The following is a 16,386-nucleotide window of genomic DNA, read 5'->3' on the forward strand; positions in this document are numbered from 1 at the left end:
ATATCTCTTATATGAAAATCCAGACCAGGCGTGGTGGCTCACACCTGTAATCTCAGCACTTTGGGAAGACAAGGCAGGCGGATCACTTGAGGTTAGGAGTTCGAGACCAGTTCAAGACCAGCCTGGCCAACATGCAAAACCTCGTCTCTACTACAAATACAAAAAAATTAGCCAGGCATGGTGGCGTGCACCTGTAATCCCAGCTACTCTGGAGGCTAAGGCAGAAGAACTGCTTGAACCTGGTTGGTGGAGGTTGCAGTGAGCTGAGATTGTGCCACCGCACTCCAGCCTGGGCGACAGAGAGAGACTTGCCTCAACAAAAAGAAAATCATATTTGTTGAATACTTATTTTATTCTAGGTGCTGTTACACTTTTACAGCTCATTTAAGCTGTGGTACAACTGTGTGAGGTAGGCACTGTCGTATTCCCACTTTTAAATGAGGAAACTGAGGCCCACTTAAGTGACTTGCCCAAAGCCACACAGGTACTCATTTGAAGAACTGCAGTTTGAACCAGTCCCTTCCGTCTGCCATGCTGAACTCTGGCTTCCTGTGGACAGTGCTCCTCTAGGCTGTCGTTGAGAAAGAGTGAACCCAAACTCGTGTACTGTCTTTTTGTCCCCAAGAGACAGATCTGCTAGAAATAAGCAAGTAATTCTCAGGTGGGTGGTGCAACTCAGTGGATGAGTTGGAGAAACACCATCCTGTTGCCCCTTTCCGTAGGAAGAGTCTCCTATAACCTCCAGCCTTGGAAGCTTGGGGATAAGCGCATTTTACCGCAGACCCAGGCATGTTCTTCCAGTTCCATGTGGGAGAAAGGGCAATGTGCAGCCATGAAGGGTGTGCTGGCCTGTGTCTCACTGAAGCTGTGTAGCTATGCAATGATTGCCTCTTTTTCACATACAGCTAGTGGCAAGCTGTACAGGCAGCACTGATGTTCTCTTGGTTGATTCAGGAATGTTAGTACATTAAATAAATATTGCTTTATTTCCATTTTATTACGGTAAAATATACATTTTTTTTTTTTTTTTTTTGTGACAGAATCTCGCTCTGTTGCCCAGGCTGGAGTGCAGTGGTATGATCTCGGCTCACTGCAACCTCCGCCTCCTGGGTTCAAGCGATTCTCCTGCCTCAGCCTCTTGAGTAGCTGGGATTACAGGCATGTGCCACCATGCTTGGCTAATTTTTGTATTTTTAGTAGAGATGAGGTTTCACCATGTTGGTCAGGCTGGTCTCGAACTCCTGACCTAGTGATCTGCCTGCCTTGGCCTTCCAAAGTGCTGGGATTACAGGCGTGAGCCACCGCATCTGGCCTCATTTCATCTTTTAACCCCTCTTGAGTGTACAATTCAGTGGCATTCAGTTCATTTACATTGTTGTGTAACCATCATCACCACCCATCTCCAGAACTTTTCCATCATTCCAAACCAAAACTCAAAATGCAATAAAGAATAACTTTCCACTAACTCCTCCCTCCAGCCCCTGATAACTACCTTTCTACTTTCTGCCCTTTTGCATTTAACTATTCTAGGTACCTCATGTAGACGGCTCAAGTCCTACTTGTCCTTTTGGGTCTGGTTTATTTTACTCAGCATAATGTCCTCAAGCTTTATTCGTAACACATTTTGTTTATCCATTCATTCGTTGATGGCCATTTGGGATGTTTCCACCTTTTGGTTGCTGTGAATAACGCTGCTATGGATAGTCCCTGCTTTCAAGCGTTTTGGGCATATGGTATACCTAACTGAAAGTGCTGGGCTGTATTGGAATACTACATTTAATTTTTTTCAGAAATGGCTATGTCGTCTTCTTTCTTTTTTGTAGTGAGGCAAGGAATCATTATTATTATTTTGATTTCAACTTTTATTTTTGATTCAGGGGTACATGTGCAGGTTTGTTACCTGGGTATATTGTGTAATGCTGAGGTCTGGGGGACAATTGATCCCATCACCCAGGTACTGAGCATAGCAGACCCAATAGGTAATTTTCTTTATTTTTTATTTTATTTTAAGTTGCAGGATACATGTGCAGGATGTGCAGGTTTGTTACATAGGTAAATATGTGCCACGGTGGTTTGCCGCACCTGTCAAGCCATCACCTAGGTATTAAGCCCAGCATGCATTAGCTATTTCTCCTAATGCTCTCCCCACACTGGCACTCCCCCGACAGGCCACAGCACATGTTGTTCCCCTTCCTGTGTCCATGTGTTCTCATTGTTCAGCTGCCACTTATAAGTGAGAACATATGGTATTTGGTTTTCTGTTCCCGTGTTAGTTTGCTAAGGATGATGGTTTCCAGCTCCCTCCATGTCCCTGAAAAGAACATGATCTCGTTCCTTTTTATGGTTGCATGGTATTCCATGGTGTATGTGTACCACATTTTCTTTATCCAGTCTGTCATCAGTGGGTATTTGGGTTGATTTCATCTCTTTGCTGTCATGAATAGTGCTACAATGAACATACACATGCACGTATCTTTATAACAGAATGATTTATATCCCCTTGGGTATATAGCCGTAATGGGATTGCTGGGTCAAATGGTACTTCTGGTTCTAAATCTTTGAGGAATCGCCACACTGTCCTCCACAATGGTTGAACTAATTTACATTCCCACCAGCAGGGTATAAGCATTCCTATTTCTCCACAAGCTCGCCAGCATCTGTTTCTTGACTTTTTAATAATCGCCGTTCTGACTCTCGTTTTCAACCTTTGCCCCCTCCTACCTCTAGTAGTCTTGTGCCTGTTCTTGCCATCTTTATGCCCATGAGTATCCACTGTTTAGCTCCTACTTGTAAGTGAGAACATATGGTATTTGGTTTTCTGTTTCTGCCTTAATTCACTTAGGATAATGGCTTCCAGCTGCCTCCATGTTGCTGGCGATGACATGATTTAGTTCTTTTTATGGTTGCATAGTGTTCCACGGTGTGTATACACCACATGTTCCTTATTCAATCCACTGTTATGGGCACCTAGGTTGATTTCATGTCTTTGCTATTGTGAATAGTGTTGTGAGGAACATATGGGTACATACGCCCTTTTGGTAGAATAACTGATTTTCTTTTGGATATACACCCAGTAATTGGATTGCTGGGTCAAACGGTAGTTCTCAAAGTTCTTTGGGAAATTTCCAACTGCTTTCCACAGTGGCTGAACTAATTTACATTCCCAACAGTAGTGTATAAACATTCCCTTTTCTCTGCAGCCTTGTCAGCATCTGTTGTTTTCTGACTTTGTAATCATAGTCATTCTGACTGGTGTGAGATGGTATTTCATTGTGGTTTTGATTTGCATTTCTCTGATGATTAGTGATGCTGAGTCTTTTTCATATTCTTGTTGGCTGCTTATATGTCTTCTTTTGAGAAGTATCTGTTCATGTCTTTAACCCATTTTTTAAAATGGGGTTATTTGGTTTTTGCTTGTTCAATTGTTTAAATTCCTTACAGATTCTGGATATTAGACTTTGGTTGCATGCATCATTTGTGAATATTTTGTAGGTTGTCTGTTTACTATGTTGATGGTTTCTTTTACTGTCTTTAATTAGGTCCCACTTATCAATTTTTGTTTTTGTTGCAGTTGCTTTTGAAGACTTAGTCATAATTTTTTTCCCAAGACCGATGTCTAGAATGGTGTTTTCTAGGTTTTCTTTTAGGATTCTTATACTTAAGCTCTTACATTTAATTCTTTAATCCATTTGAGTAATTTTTGTATATGGTGAAAGATAGGAGTCCAGTTTTATTCTTCTGCCTGTGACTTGTCAGCTATCCCAGCATCATTTATTGAACAGGGAGTCCTTTCCCTATTGCCTATTTTTGTTGACTTTATTGATGATCAGATGGCTGTAGATGTGCCATCTTATTTCTGGGTTCTCTGTTCTGTTCCATTGGTCTACGTGTCTGTTTTTGTACCAGTACCATGCATTTTGGTCACTGTAGCCTTATAGTATAGTTTGAAGTTGGGTAATGTGATGCCTCTAGCTTTGTTCTTTTTGCTTAGTATTGCTTTGGCTATTCAGCCTTTTTTTTTTTTTTTTTTTTTTTTTTGGTTCCATATGAATTTTAGAATAGTTTTTTTCTAATTTTGTGAAAAATGATACTGGTAGCTTGATAAGAATAGCATTGAATCTGCAGATTGCTTTGCACAGTATGGCCATTTTAACAATATTGATTCTTCCAATTCATGAGCATGGAATATTTCTCCATTTGTCTTGTGTCATTCATGATTTCAGCAACGTTTTTTAGTTCTCCTTGTAGAGGTCTTTGGCCTCCTTGGTTAGATGTATTCCCAGGTATTTTATTTTCTTGGGATGTTGTAAATGGGATTATGTTCTTGATTTGGCTCTCAGCTTGAATGTTATAGAAGTATAGACATTTCACTGATTTTTGTACATTGATTTTGTATCCTGAAACTTTGCTAAAGTTGTTTATCAGTTCCAGGAGCCTTTTAGTGCAGTCTTTAGGGTTTTCTAGGTGTAGAACCACCTTGTAGTGAAGAGAGATTGTTTGACTTCCTCTTTTCTTATTTGGATGCTTTTTATGTCTTTCTTTTGCCTGATTGCTCTGGCAAGGACTTACAGTACTATGCTGAATAGGAGTGGTGAGAGTGGGCATTCTTTTCTTGTTTCACTTCTCAAGGGGAGTGCTGCCTAGGAATTACTAAAATGCACATAGCCATACAAATTAGGAGTAATCAGTCCATTGCAGTGTGCATTTGCTCCTTTACCTACTCCATCCATTTCTTGAGCACTGTCATGTGCCTGCCATAAAGCAGGGATTAACAGATGAGCTGGACGCAGCCTCAATACCTTCCAAATAGTATCTATGAGGGTAGACACATAATTGAGCACTGGGAACATTGCTTTCTTTCTTTCTTTCGTTCTTTCTTTCTTTCTTTCTTTTTTTTTTTTTTTGAGATGGAGTCTCACTCTATCCCCCAGGCTGGAGTGCATTGGTGCGGTCTTGGCTCACTGCAACCTCCACCTCCCAGGTTCAAGGTATTCTCCTGCCTCAGCCTCCCATGTAGCTTGGATTACCAGCACCCACCACCATACCCAGCTAATTTTTGTATTTTTAGTAGAGACAGAGTTTCATCACGTTTCCCAGGCTGGTCCCGCGCTCCTAACCTCAGGCTATCCACCTGCCTTGCCCTCCCAAAGTGTTGGGATTACAGCCATGACCCACTATGCCCAGACAACAATTTTAAGAGATTAGTGAAAATCCAACCCCAATGCTTGAAAAGAGGAAAAGCCAGTGTGATTTGAGGCCTATTATTTCTGCTCAGGGAAGGTGCCAGCTCTCATAACACTGAGACCTCAGTATAGGGGCTCCAGTCTTTCTGGAAGTGAGTGCTCCCTGTTGTCCTCCAGAGGACAGAAGAGAAGGAGCACAGCCCCCATGCACTGTGTGGATCTTGCGGTGGCACATGCATAGGCTGGGCCCTTCATTCAGTTCCAGTGCCGTGACTCTTAGCTTCTTATATTTAGTGAGATAATAGACTGGGAGATGTTTAATTCTCATTCTTTGATTTTTCTCTTAATGAGAAATGAAAACTAATGAAAGTTCAAGCCATGAGTGGGGAAAAAAATAATTAAAGGACCAGGTCTGAGCAATACTTTTCTTCATTATCTAGGGTACAGCTGGGAATTTGAGGTGCTGAGCACCCACAGAGCTTGGGAAAAATGAAAACGAAAGCCTGTTGTGACATGCCACATGAGCATCCCCTCCTGTGCCCACACCCCTGGGTCCCTTTGCCACTCAGGACAAGGATGGGAGACCAATGGCAACTGGCCGTGGTAAATTTTTACAAAGCAATCACAAACAGCCACCCAAGGAGTGAGGACTTGTCTGTTCTTCTTTACCCAAGTGTCTATTTTTTATAGTAGGTATCCATACTAGGAGCCTAGAATTCTCTTTGTTCCGAAGTTCTTGCGCCTTCCACTATTTCCATTTCCTTTCGAAACCTGTTTTTTGAGATTATGTGATTAGTTTATGTATTTCCCACGTCACACTTTCTTCTTACTTTCCTTTTTCTGTTCTGTTATCCTTTTGCCAGACTCATCAACATTTTGTGTCTCTCTCTTTCTCTGTCTCTATTGTCTTTCTTCCCTTGTACATAGACTTCTCCCCAATTGCTTGCCGTGCTGCTATCATTAGAGAAAATGCTGACTGCAGCAAGAAAAGATAGATAGCTCCTAGCCTGTGGGATGTGGCAAAGCAAGGCAAACATTTCAAGAACTGGCACTTTACCCTTAAGAATTCTATATTCTGATCCCTGCGATCATAACTTGATGAAATGAAAGAGGTTTGACCTTGGAATAGGAGCATTTTATTTATTTGTCAAGATGGTCCAGATGGAGAGCCCACCTGTCTCCAGTGACGAGAAGAAAAGCGTCCAGGCAGGCCTTCAAAGTCTGAATTCTGATTCATCGAGTTTCTTTTAAATAAGGTGCAGGGCATTGAAAGAAGAGAAACGTTTCACATAATCCCAGCATTGGTTATCCCTCCATAAATGCATATTCAGAAACACTTTTACGGAGTTGCTTTCCAAAGATCCTCCCTTCCCATGATCTCTCTAGTACTCTCTGGTTCCCTGGACTCCACAATTTGGTCCTGTAGCCAGAAAGTCAGGGCTTTAGTGCTCTGCTCTGCTGTGCTCTTCCTAAAAATTCACTCATGGTGACCCCAAGTGATGGGAGAACAGAATAAGAAAAAAGGCAGATCAGACGCAGTAGCCCACGCCTGGAATCCCAGCACTTTGGGAGGCCAAGGCAGGTGGATCACGAAGTCAGGAATTTGAGACCAGCCTGGCCAACATGGTGAACCTCCATCTCTACTGAAAATACAAAAATTAGCCGGGCGTGGTGGCAGGCGCCTGTAATCCCAGCTACTCAGGAGGCTGAGGCAGGAGAATCACTTGAAACCAGAAGGCAGAGGTTGCAGTGAGCCAAGATCATGCCACTGCACTCCAGCCTGGGCAACAAGAGTGAAACTCCATCCCCCCCTGCAAAAAAAGAAAAAGGCAACAGGGATTTGCCCCACCTTCCTGGGACCACAAGTATTCCAGTGGAGAGGCAGTCTCCCTCCAACCTTCTTGGAATTCTAGGCAACTGTATGTCCCCACTATTTCTGCTGTTACTGCCAGGAGACCACTTTCCCATGTCTAGAGTGAGAACTAGAAGGTTTCTTCTAGAAGTGACCTCTCTGTGCTGCTTCTGAGTTTTGGGCTGCCTTGAGTCCAGGTTGGAAGACGCCAGAGGATAGCATAATGCTAACCTAATTGCTCATTTGGTGATGGTCCTAATTCTGGTTTTCTTCTTCACTTGGCCTGCTATTTACTTTCTAGAGTGCTCCAGCTATTCCATACACTCTGTTCAGGTTTTATAGCTATTTTCAGCAGGAGAGACAGGGTGGGATATGTTTACTCCATTGTACTTGAAACCAGAAACCAGAATCTGTTAAAAAGAGTATGAAAAGTTCTTGAAAAAATACTATATCATACTATGACCTAAAATGTATCTATTAACATTTTTGAACATGAACTAGAATTTTAAATATTGTAGATTTTGCTTTTATTTTTATGATTTAGAGGTATTTTCAGGAGAACGAGTTGTACAATCCATTAAAAAAATCCATCATGAGAAATTTAAATTCTTTGTCTTCTCTAAAAATATTTGCTTGCAATAAGCAGAAACATTGAGACTACTATATTGACCTTGAGCTCAAAATAGTAGACACTTAACAATTGTTTGTTGTGGCAGTTTCTGATAGTGTTTCTGCTACTGTAAATGCCTTCAGATTCACAAGTGTGGCTCTGAATTTCAGCTAAATGATTCTCTAAAACATAGATTTTTAAAAGGATGTATAATAATAGCCTTTCCACAGTAGCTGTGATCTGCCTCCAGCCTCAAAGCCTGACACAGCCCCACAAATATCTTTCAGCCATGTCCAACTTCTCTCTCCCTCTTCCTCAAAGATGTTTACCCCTCAGAGCCTCCCAGCTCTGAGTCACCATCTCCCTGTCCTTTTTGAATTCCTATTTATTTCTTCAGGGCTCTCAGCTCAAATTTTAACTCCTATGTAAAGTCTTCCCCTACTTCTACAGACAGAGTTAAGTGCTTCTTACGTCCAGAGGCCTCAACTTGCCTTTATTTCACTGCCCTTTCACCAGAAGCACCGTGATTTCCTTTTTGTTTTTGTTTGCCATTTGGTGATGATCTCCTTGAAGGCGGGGGCTTTGTCTTTCTCGTCTTTCTATTTCTAGCACCTATTGCAATATTGGAGAGAAAAGAGAGGAGGGGAGTGGTGGGGCAAAGTCAAGTGGAAAATGAGCAGAAGGAAAGTGAAAGAGAATACCAGAGGTAAAAGGCTCATCCCAGGATGCTTTGGCGCTGATAGAAATGACAGCTCACTCAAGCTATCAATACAAGCAGCAGATAACTTTCCCTGATGTCCTTTATCTCAAGCCCTAAACATAAGATATCTGTTGAAAGGACATCCCACTAGGACTTCAGGAGTCCTAGCCATCGCCAATGACATTAAAAACGTGTAAGGCATTTGCTTCTGAATTTTTCCTCTGTAGTTGTGCTGTTTCAAGCAGTGCAGGATAAAAATCTTGACAAAACAGATGGATCAAAAGCACACACTCTTCACATTACAGTCACTGTCATGCATGCCCTGCTCCTATCTAGAGGGTTTGCATGAAACAATAAGCCAGGAAGAGTTGCATGAGTAAGTCCTAAGAAATAGTCCCATTTGAATCAGAATGCCTCCATTATTTAGTGAAACTTTAAATTTCAAGACCTTGAAAGTATTAAAAATGGGAATAATAAATAATAAATACATGAGTAATAAAAGAGTGATTTGTTTCTCTCTCTATGAGATATGTCACATTGAATTTTTTCTCTTTTAAAAGTTTCTAGTGATTAAACACCATATCTTGGAGATGCATTTTGTCCTTAGGAGAAACAGCAGGTTTTGATGCTCTAGGCATTGAGTATATCTATAAGCATTTGCCTTTTTAGATGAAGCATCTCAAAAATTGGTACCAGAATCTGTCTCTGTTGCTGTCACCACACTGTGTCAAGGCTCTGCAAACAGAAATGTCCTCATTGTTTTGTTATAAATAACTTTTCTCATTATCCTCTCAAGGTTTTGGGTTGAAACCAAATACTCAACCCAGTAGTTGGGCTCACCAGATATTTACTGAGTGCCTGCTTGAGCTTGACATAGGTGCCTTCTCTGCTTCTTTACAATACTCTTTTCTGTGGCTTTTAAAAAATTATTTCAAAATTTTCATTTTGAAATGATTTCAAAAAGTTGCAAAAGTAGAACAAAGGATGTATACTTGCTTTCACCCAGATTATTTAAATGTAAACATCTTTTTTTTTGAGACAGGGTCTCACTTTGTGGCTCAGGTTGGGGTGCAGTGGCACAAACACGGCTCACTGTAGCCTCTACCTCTGGGGCTCAAGTGATTCTCCCACCTTAGCCTCCTGAGTAGCTGGGACTACAGGTGTGTGCCACCACACCTGGCTGATTTTTTTTTTTTTTTTTTTAATTTTTAATAGAGAGGGGTCTCACTATGCCTAGACTTGTCTTGAACTCCTGAGCTCATGCAGTCCTACTCGCTTTGGCTTCCCAAAGTGTTGAGATTACAGGCATGAGCCACTGTGCCTGGCCAAATGTGAACATCTTCAATAATTATAGAACAATGAGGACAATCAAGAAATCCACACCGGTATAATATTATTGCCTAATCTATAGACCTTATTTAAATTTCACTAACTGTTCCACTAACGACTGTGTTCTGGGCTAGGATCTAATTTAGGATCACATACTATATTCAGCTATCACATCTCCATAGTGTCCTTTTAATCTAAACTGATTGCTTAGTCTTTCTTTGTCTTTCATGACCTTGACACTTTTAAATAATACTGGCCTTTTTTTTTTGGGAAAATGTTCCTCAATTTTTGTTTGTATTATGTTTCCTCATGATTAAACTCAGATTATGCAATTTTTGGCAAGAATACAATAGCAGAAGCTCAGTTAGTTAGTTAAAGGTACAAAACCTATTTTGTTCCATAGTAGAGATCATGGCGGGGTGGGGACAGTGTTATAAAAATAAGTCCTTATATGTGTAACTGAATTTAGCTAAGCCTGGATTAACACTTATTTATAGTTTGTCTCTTCATCCTTAACTTTTTGTTTGTTTGTTTGTTTGTTCATTTGTTTTTGTCTCTCTCTTTTCAAGAAGGCCTCTTTTGATAAAGAGGACTGGCAGAGTGCTGGGTTCTGTGGGTTCAGGTATTTAATTCTGACATTCATCGTACTCCAGGACAGGTGTTTGCTGTCTTGTCAGAATAGGTAGCTAGTCAGACATGAATGGGGCAGGGGAGGCATCCTGCCCCCAGGAGTGTCAGGCGACCACTTCTCTAAAATAATAATTGGTCACAGCCAGCACCAGGGAAAAGCCAGTTCCCAGTAGATAGAAAACACCTGAAACCGGTGATCAGCAGCTTCCCCATAAGATCTCAGGAGTCTGGCGAGTGGACTCAAGCATGCGCACTAAGAGGCAAAATGATGACATTTAACTGGTATATGACCTTCCTCCAGGAACACTTGACTGGTAAGGGAAAAATGCCTCACGTGAGCATGCGTGTAACTTCAGTGAACACACTGCACAGAGCCCCCTCTCAAGCGCTGGCAGACCACTCTGCACACGGAATGCCAGCATATGAAATCCCAAGTCAAAGGTCAAACTACGCACTTGAATGTCTCATGTCGTTTGTTTGGTCCTCTTTACTTCCTTTTGTTCCTGCTCCAGAACTTTTTCTTCTTTTTCCCCCACAAGAGTCTTGCTCTGTTGCACAGGCTGGAGTACAGTGGAGCGATCTTGGCTCACTGCAACTTCTGCCTCCCAGGTTCCAGCGATTCTCCTGCTAAGCCTCCCGAATAGCTGGGATTACAGGCAAGCGACACCATGCCTGTCTAATTTTTTGTATTTTGTTAGTACAGACGGGGCTTCACCCTGTTGGCCAGGGTGGTCTTGAACTCCTGATCTCAAGTGATCCACCCACCTCGACCTCTCAAAGTGTTGGAATTATAGGCGTGAGCCACCGTGCCTGGCCACTGCTCTAAAACTTTTAAATAAACTTTCACTCCTGCTCTAAAATGTGCCTTGTTCTCTCTGTCTGCCCGATGCTCCCAATCAAATTCTTTCTTCTGAGGAGGCAAGAATTGAGGTTACTGCAGACCCATATGGATTCCCTGCTGCTAACTGTCTGAGGCAGCAGAATAGCGATTTTAGAAGCCAGAACCCAAATAGTGGACAGTATGGCATAGTTGAGAGCATGGCCTTTAGTATGAGACAGACAGGGCTTAAGGTATACCCCTGACAAGCTAAAGAACCTTGGGCAAGTTACTTAACCTTTGTGAGCCTCTGTAAAAGGGAGTTGGTCTGTGAATTAAATGAAGATGGAGTGTATAAAGTCCTTAACAGAGTGTCTAGCTTAGAGAAGATACCTAGTATTAACTAAAAATCTGTAAAAGTAGTAACAGCAACCTCAAACAACTCTCCAGCTAAATTCACACATTCTGCTAATGGATGGCTCCGGAGAATTGGGCCCTGAACAATGGTTCCTGGTAATACTGGTGGGTAAAACATATGATTAACTGTCTAGGGCCAGTGAGGACATCAACCTGTTCTTTCTGGCTTGTAGTAAGGTGTTTTTGAGCCCAGGGCAAGTTCCTTTGACAATTCTCTTGCCTATTGAGGAAGCAAATTTTTTTCTGTCAGCTTTCTTTAGGTCAGCAGCAGGATGGACTGCTCCCTCATGTCTACTCTTGTTAGGATATCTCCCAGAGGCAGCATCTCTCCTTCTGCTGGACACTGTAGAGGAGGAAAAAAAATATCCTTTCCTTTACCCAGCTTAGGCTTTGCAGCTGGTGCCCTGTACATTAGAGTGGCCAAAGGCAGATTCCCAAGAGAAAAGAAACAGAAGTTTATTAATATGTGCATGGCACGTGTATACATGGGAGCACCCAGTGATGTGGAACCCAAAGGGGCAGTTAGAACTTGGGTTTATATATATCATCTTAGGCTAAAGGCAAGGGGATTCGGGTTTCTGAGTTGGGGAGGCAAGTTATGGGAAGGTAAGGAGGAAAAATATGGTAAATCGGGGTTGTTTAGTAAGGTTTGTTACGCAGATTTAAGTTTAAGGGTAAGGTGCCTTCCCCACTGAAAACAGGTGTTAAGAGTCCTTCTCTTCCTGGTACAGGGAGCAGGAGACACTTTTACAAATGTAAATTTCCTTTATAAAATAACTGTCCTTGCATCTGCTGGTTCTCAATGGCCTTTAGCTCAAAATAGTCCTTATGTCAAAGAGGCATATTTTGCAGGGAAATATTTTGGTGTCTCTCAACAGCCAGGGCCTGGTCAACTCTCTGGAGCTGTTCCTCACTCTTGCAAGCCTTTCTGACTCATTGGGCACCTAAGTCATCGTCCTCCTTTCTCCTGTGGTTCATTCTCAGAGCAGTGCTGTATTGAGAAAACACAGTCCAACAGGCATCCAGAGGCAGGACCAAGGTGTGCTCAGAGCATATCTGCCATGCACACTCAGTTCCCCTCTCTTCTGGAGTTTCCCTTCACTCCGGTTCTGCCCCAGGGCCTCCCTCCTCAGTCCCCTTCAGAAACTCTTTCTTCACCCCTTCTCTGCCCACGTTTCTCTTATCCTCTCCCCTTCTCTTTCCCCTCTCCTTAGCCTTCCTGACCTGAATATGAATTGCATATACTGGCCTGAATCGTGCCCCTTTTCTAGTTTCTCTAGGTCTGCCAGCTTCTCTCTCATTTTGCAGATGGTTTAACCAAAGCCCAAAGAAGGGAACAAGCAAGATGAGTTTTTTTTCAGAGTGTGGATTGGGAATGGGGGGCAGCCTACTAGGTTCCAGACCAAACATGGTCTGCATAAGGGGGTGGGAGGAGGGGCAGGTGAGGGTGTAAACACAGGCACTTCCATGAAGTATTAAAATTCTCATTTTTTTTTTTAAATATCTAGACACTTCATGTGAGTCCTCTGCTCCCCGCGCTCCCTGTAAGTGGGTGCACAGAGAGAGGAGTTCCCTCACTGTATGAATAGAAGACTGCTCCCAGGAAAACATGCCATTACGCACTTTTGAATTTCTGAAAACAAAACAACCCAAACAGGTGTTTATACAAAGCTTTTGCTAAGCTTGCTAAAACAAAATGAGGAAGGCTGCCAGTGACAAAGACATTATATTCCAAGTGAGGAAAGTCTTGTTTGGAAACTGTAAAGAGTACCTGTGTGCATCTCAGTGCCTTCTCTGCAGGCCATGGGCGGCCGCAGTGCAAATTCAGACCTGGGATTGGTTTGTGTTCAAAAGCAGATGAGTCTTGTTTACTTTAGAAGTATGTGCCTTACGGATTTTTATTTACTTAAAAACAAAACAAAAAAATATATATATATCAGATTTATATATATATAAAACTACCAGATTTATATGTATATATATAAAACTACCAGATTTACACACACACACATATATATATATATATATTTTTTTCTAAGATAGAGTTTCCACTCTTGTTGCCCAGGCCGGAGTGCAATGGCACGATCTCAGCTCACTGCAACCTCCACCTCCCGAGTTTAAGTGATTCTCTTGCCTCAGCCTCCTGAGTAGCTGGGATTACAGGCTCCTGCCACCACGCCTGGCTACTTTTCTGTATTTTTAGTAGAGATGAGGTTTCACCATGCTGGCCAGGCTGGTCTCAAACTCCTGACCTCAAGTGATCCACCCACCTCAGCCTCCCAAAGTGCTGGGATTACAGGCATGGGCCACCGGGCCCAGCCCCTACTTAAAAATATGTTTTATACCACTTTAATATTTGTTTTTCTTCTACTCTTGATTTTATTTTTTGTCTTTAATCTATTTTTTTGTTTTATTGTGGTAAGAACACTTAACATGAGAACTGTTCTCTTAATGGATTTATTTATTTATTTTTTTTTTTTCAGACGGAGTCTCGCTCTGTCGCCCAGGCTGGAGTACAGTGACCGGATCTCAGCTCACTGCAAGCTCCGCCTCCCGGGTTTACGCCATTCTCCTCCCTCAGCCTCCGGAGTAGCTGGGACTACAGGCGCCCACCACCTCGCCCGGCTAGTTTTTTTGTATTTTTAGTAGAGACGGGGTTTCACTGTATTAGCCAGGATGGTCTCGATCTCCTGACCTCGTGATCCGCCCGTCTCGGCCTCCCAAAGTGCTGGGATTACAGGCTTGAGCCACCGCGCCCGGCCTCTCTTAATGGATTTTTAAGTGGACAATACAGTACTGTCATCTCTAGGCACAACGTTACACAGCAGTTCCCTAGGATTTATTCATCTTGCATAACTGACATTTTAAACCAGTTGAACATCAGCTCCCCATTTCCCTCCCTTTCCCCCAGTCACAGGCAACCACCATTCTACTGTCTGCTTCTGTGAGTTTGACTACTTAGATGGCTCGTGTAAGTAGAATCGGGCAGTATTCATCCTTCTGTGACTGGCTTATTTCACTTAGCATAATGTCCTCAAGATCCATCTGTGTTGCTGCATGTTCAGGGTGTCCTCTGTTTTAAAGGCTGAATGGTATTCCACTGTGTATGCAGACACCACATTTTCTTGATCCGTTCATCTGTTGATGAACATTTAGGTTGTTTCCGCCTCCTGGCTATCGCGAAGAATGCCTCCATGAACACAGGAGTGCACACATCTCTTTGAGATCCTCAATTCTTTTGGATAAATACCCGGAAGTGAGACGGCTGGATCATCTGGGAGTTTAATTTGTCATTTTGGAGGAACCTCCGTACTGTTTTCCAGAGCAGCTATACCACTTTGTCTTTCCACCAACAGTGTACAAGGGTTCCAGTTTCTCCACATCCTAAGTTTGTTGTCTGCTGCCTTTTTGATAGTGAGCATTCTAACTGGTGTGAGGTAATATCTTGTAGTGGTTCTTACATTTTATTTTAAATGAAACGTAATCTTGCCAGTTGTGTTTTTTGCCCACCATTAAGGTTTTCCAGTTGGCAAGCTGGATTCAGTTGAATTACAAATTGTGCTTTAGCTCTTCTCAAAGGTTTAATGGGACTCCTGAATTATTTAGGTTTAAAAAAAAAATGTGTGTTAGATGCACAAGTCCCTGCTATGCGAAACAGAGGCTGAGCTAATATCGGCCCCGTGTGGCTCCTGTTCCCCATGTAACTGGACATCAGTCTTAAAGCAAATTACTGAACCATACACCAAGGAAAGTGCAACAACGGAGGCGTGAACAAAGGGCTGGCCTGCTGAGCCAGGTGGAGTGGCTGACCCATTCTGCTGGGCGTGGGGGCACGAGATCACACAGGACAGGGAGGGATGAATAAAGTCTAGTATTTACTGAATCCTCACTGAGAATGAGGCCTCCAGGATTAATGCCCAGGTCTCGATGAGTGAAATATACAGCACAGGGGTAGGAGGCAGCTCAGGGTCCACTTTTGCACCCGTGGCCTCCTCAGCTGGGTGCTGCCAGAGTCATTTGCTGATGGTGTATTCCCCAAAGGGAGGGCATTTTTTGCTGGAGAGAGGCTGAAACCCCTCATCTGCTTCTCCTCTACCTTAAGCCTTCACCCCCAGCATGTCCCAGAGTTCCCAGCTCAATCAGCCAAGGCTGCTTTCCAGCCCCTTCCAATCCTTAGCCCACCATCCTCAGGGCTTCTTTAGCTGCCTGGCCTTCAGCACTGTCTCATCTCCCCGTTAATTCCTGCCCTTACACCCTGGCTCCTCCCCAAATGGAGTCCTGAGCCCACTCCCCAGGCTGCAGCCATCTCCTGCCTCTCAGGAGTCCGTCTGCTGCTGCTCACTTCTGTCAATCTTAGTTTCCATCACTTCCCACTCCTGTCGCTAGCCCAGCCTTTTCCTTGCAGAGGGAACCCCTTCTTTCTGCCTGATACTCAAGGCCAATCCAGCCACCCCCAGCTACCCTCCCGCCGGCTGCTCTCTCTTAGGATCTGGGTATCCAATCCTAGAGCCCTTCTGCTGCCCTCTAACTCTAGGAGCCACAGGCCTTCTTATTATTAACATATAGCTTTTGAATTTATTTTTATTTTTTTCAAATCAACTTGTTTCTCTTAAAAATTTTTTGAAGTTGATTAATGGGTGCAAATATACAGATAGATAGAAGAAATATGACCTGGTGTTCCATAGACTAGTAGGGCAAGTGTAGTTAACATTAATCTAGTGTACATTTCAAAATAGCTATAAGAGAATAAATCAGAATGTTCCTAGCATACAGAAAAGATACGTATTTAGGGTGAGGGATATCCCAGTTACCGTGATTTGATTATATGAATGTATCAAGTGATCACAT

General features: G+C 42.8%; 1 protein-coding gene across 8 annotated transcripts in view; it reads right to left on the reverse strand.

The window, feature by feature from the left end:
- The window catches only part of AOAH (acyloxyacyl hydrolase), a 191,330-nt gene that overhangs the window by 36,316 nt on the left and 138,628 nt on the right, over nucleotides 1-16,386 (reverse strand). The gene's annotated exons all lie outside the window — the stretch shown is intronic.

The sequence above is a fragment of the Trachypithecus francoisi genome, unplaced genomic scaffold (genome assembly GCF_009764315.1).
Source record: "Trachypithecus francoisi isolate TF-2019V2 unplaced genomic scaffold, Tfra_2.0 Lachesis_group4, whole genome shotgun sequence".
In the NCBI taxonomy this organism is placed as follows: domain Eukaryota; kingdom Metazoa; phylum Chordata; class Mammalia; order Primates; family Cercopithecidae; genus Trachypithecus; species Trachypithecus francoisi.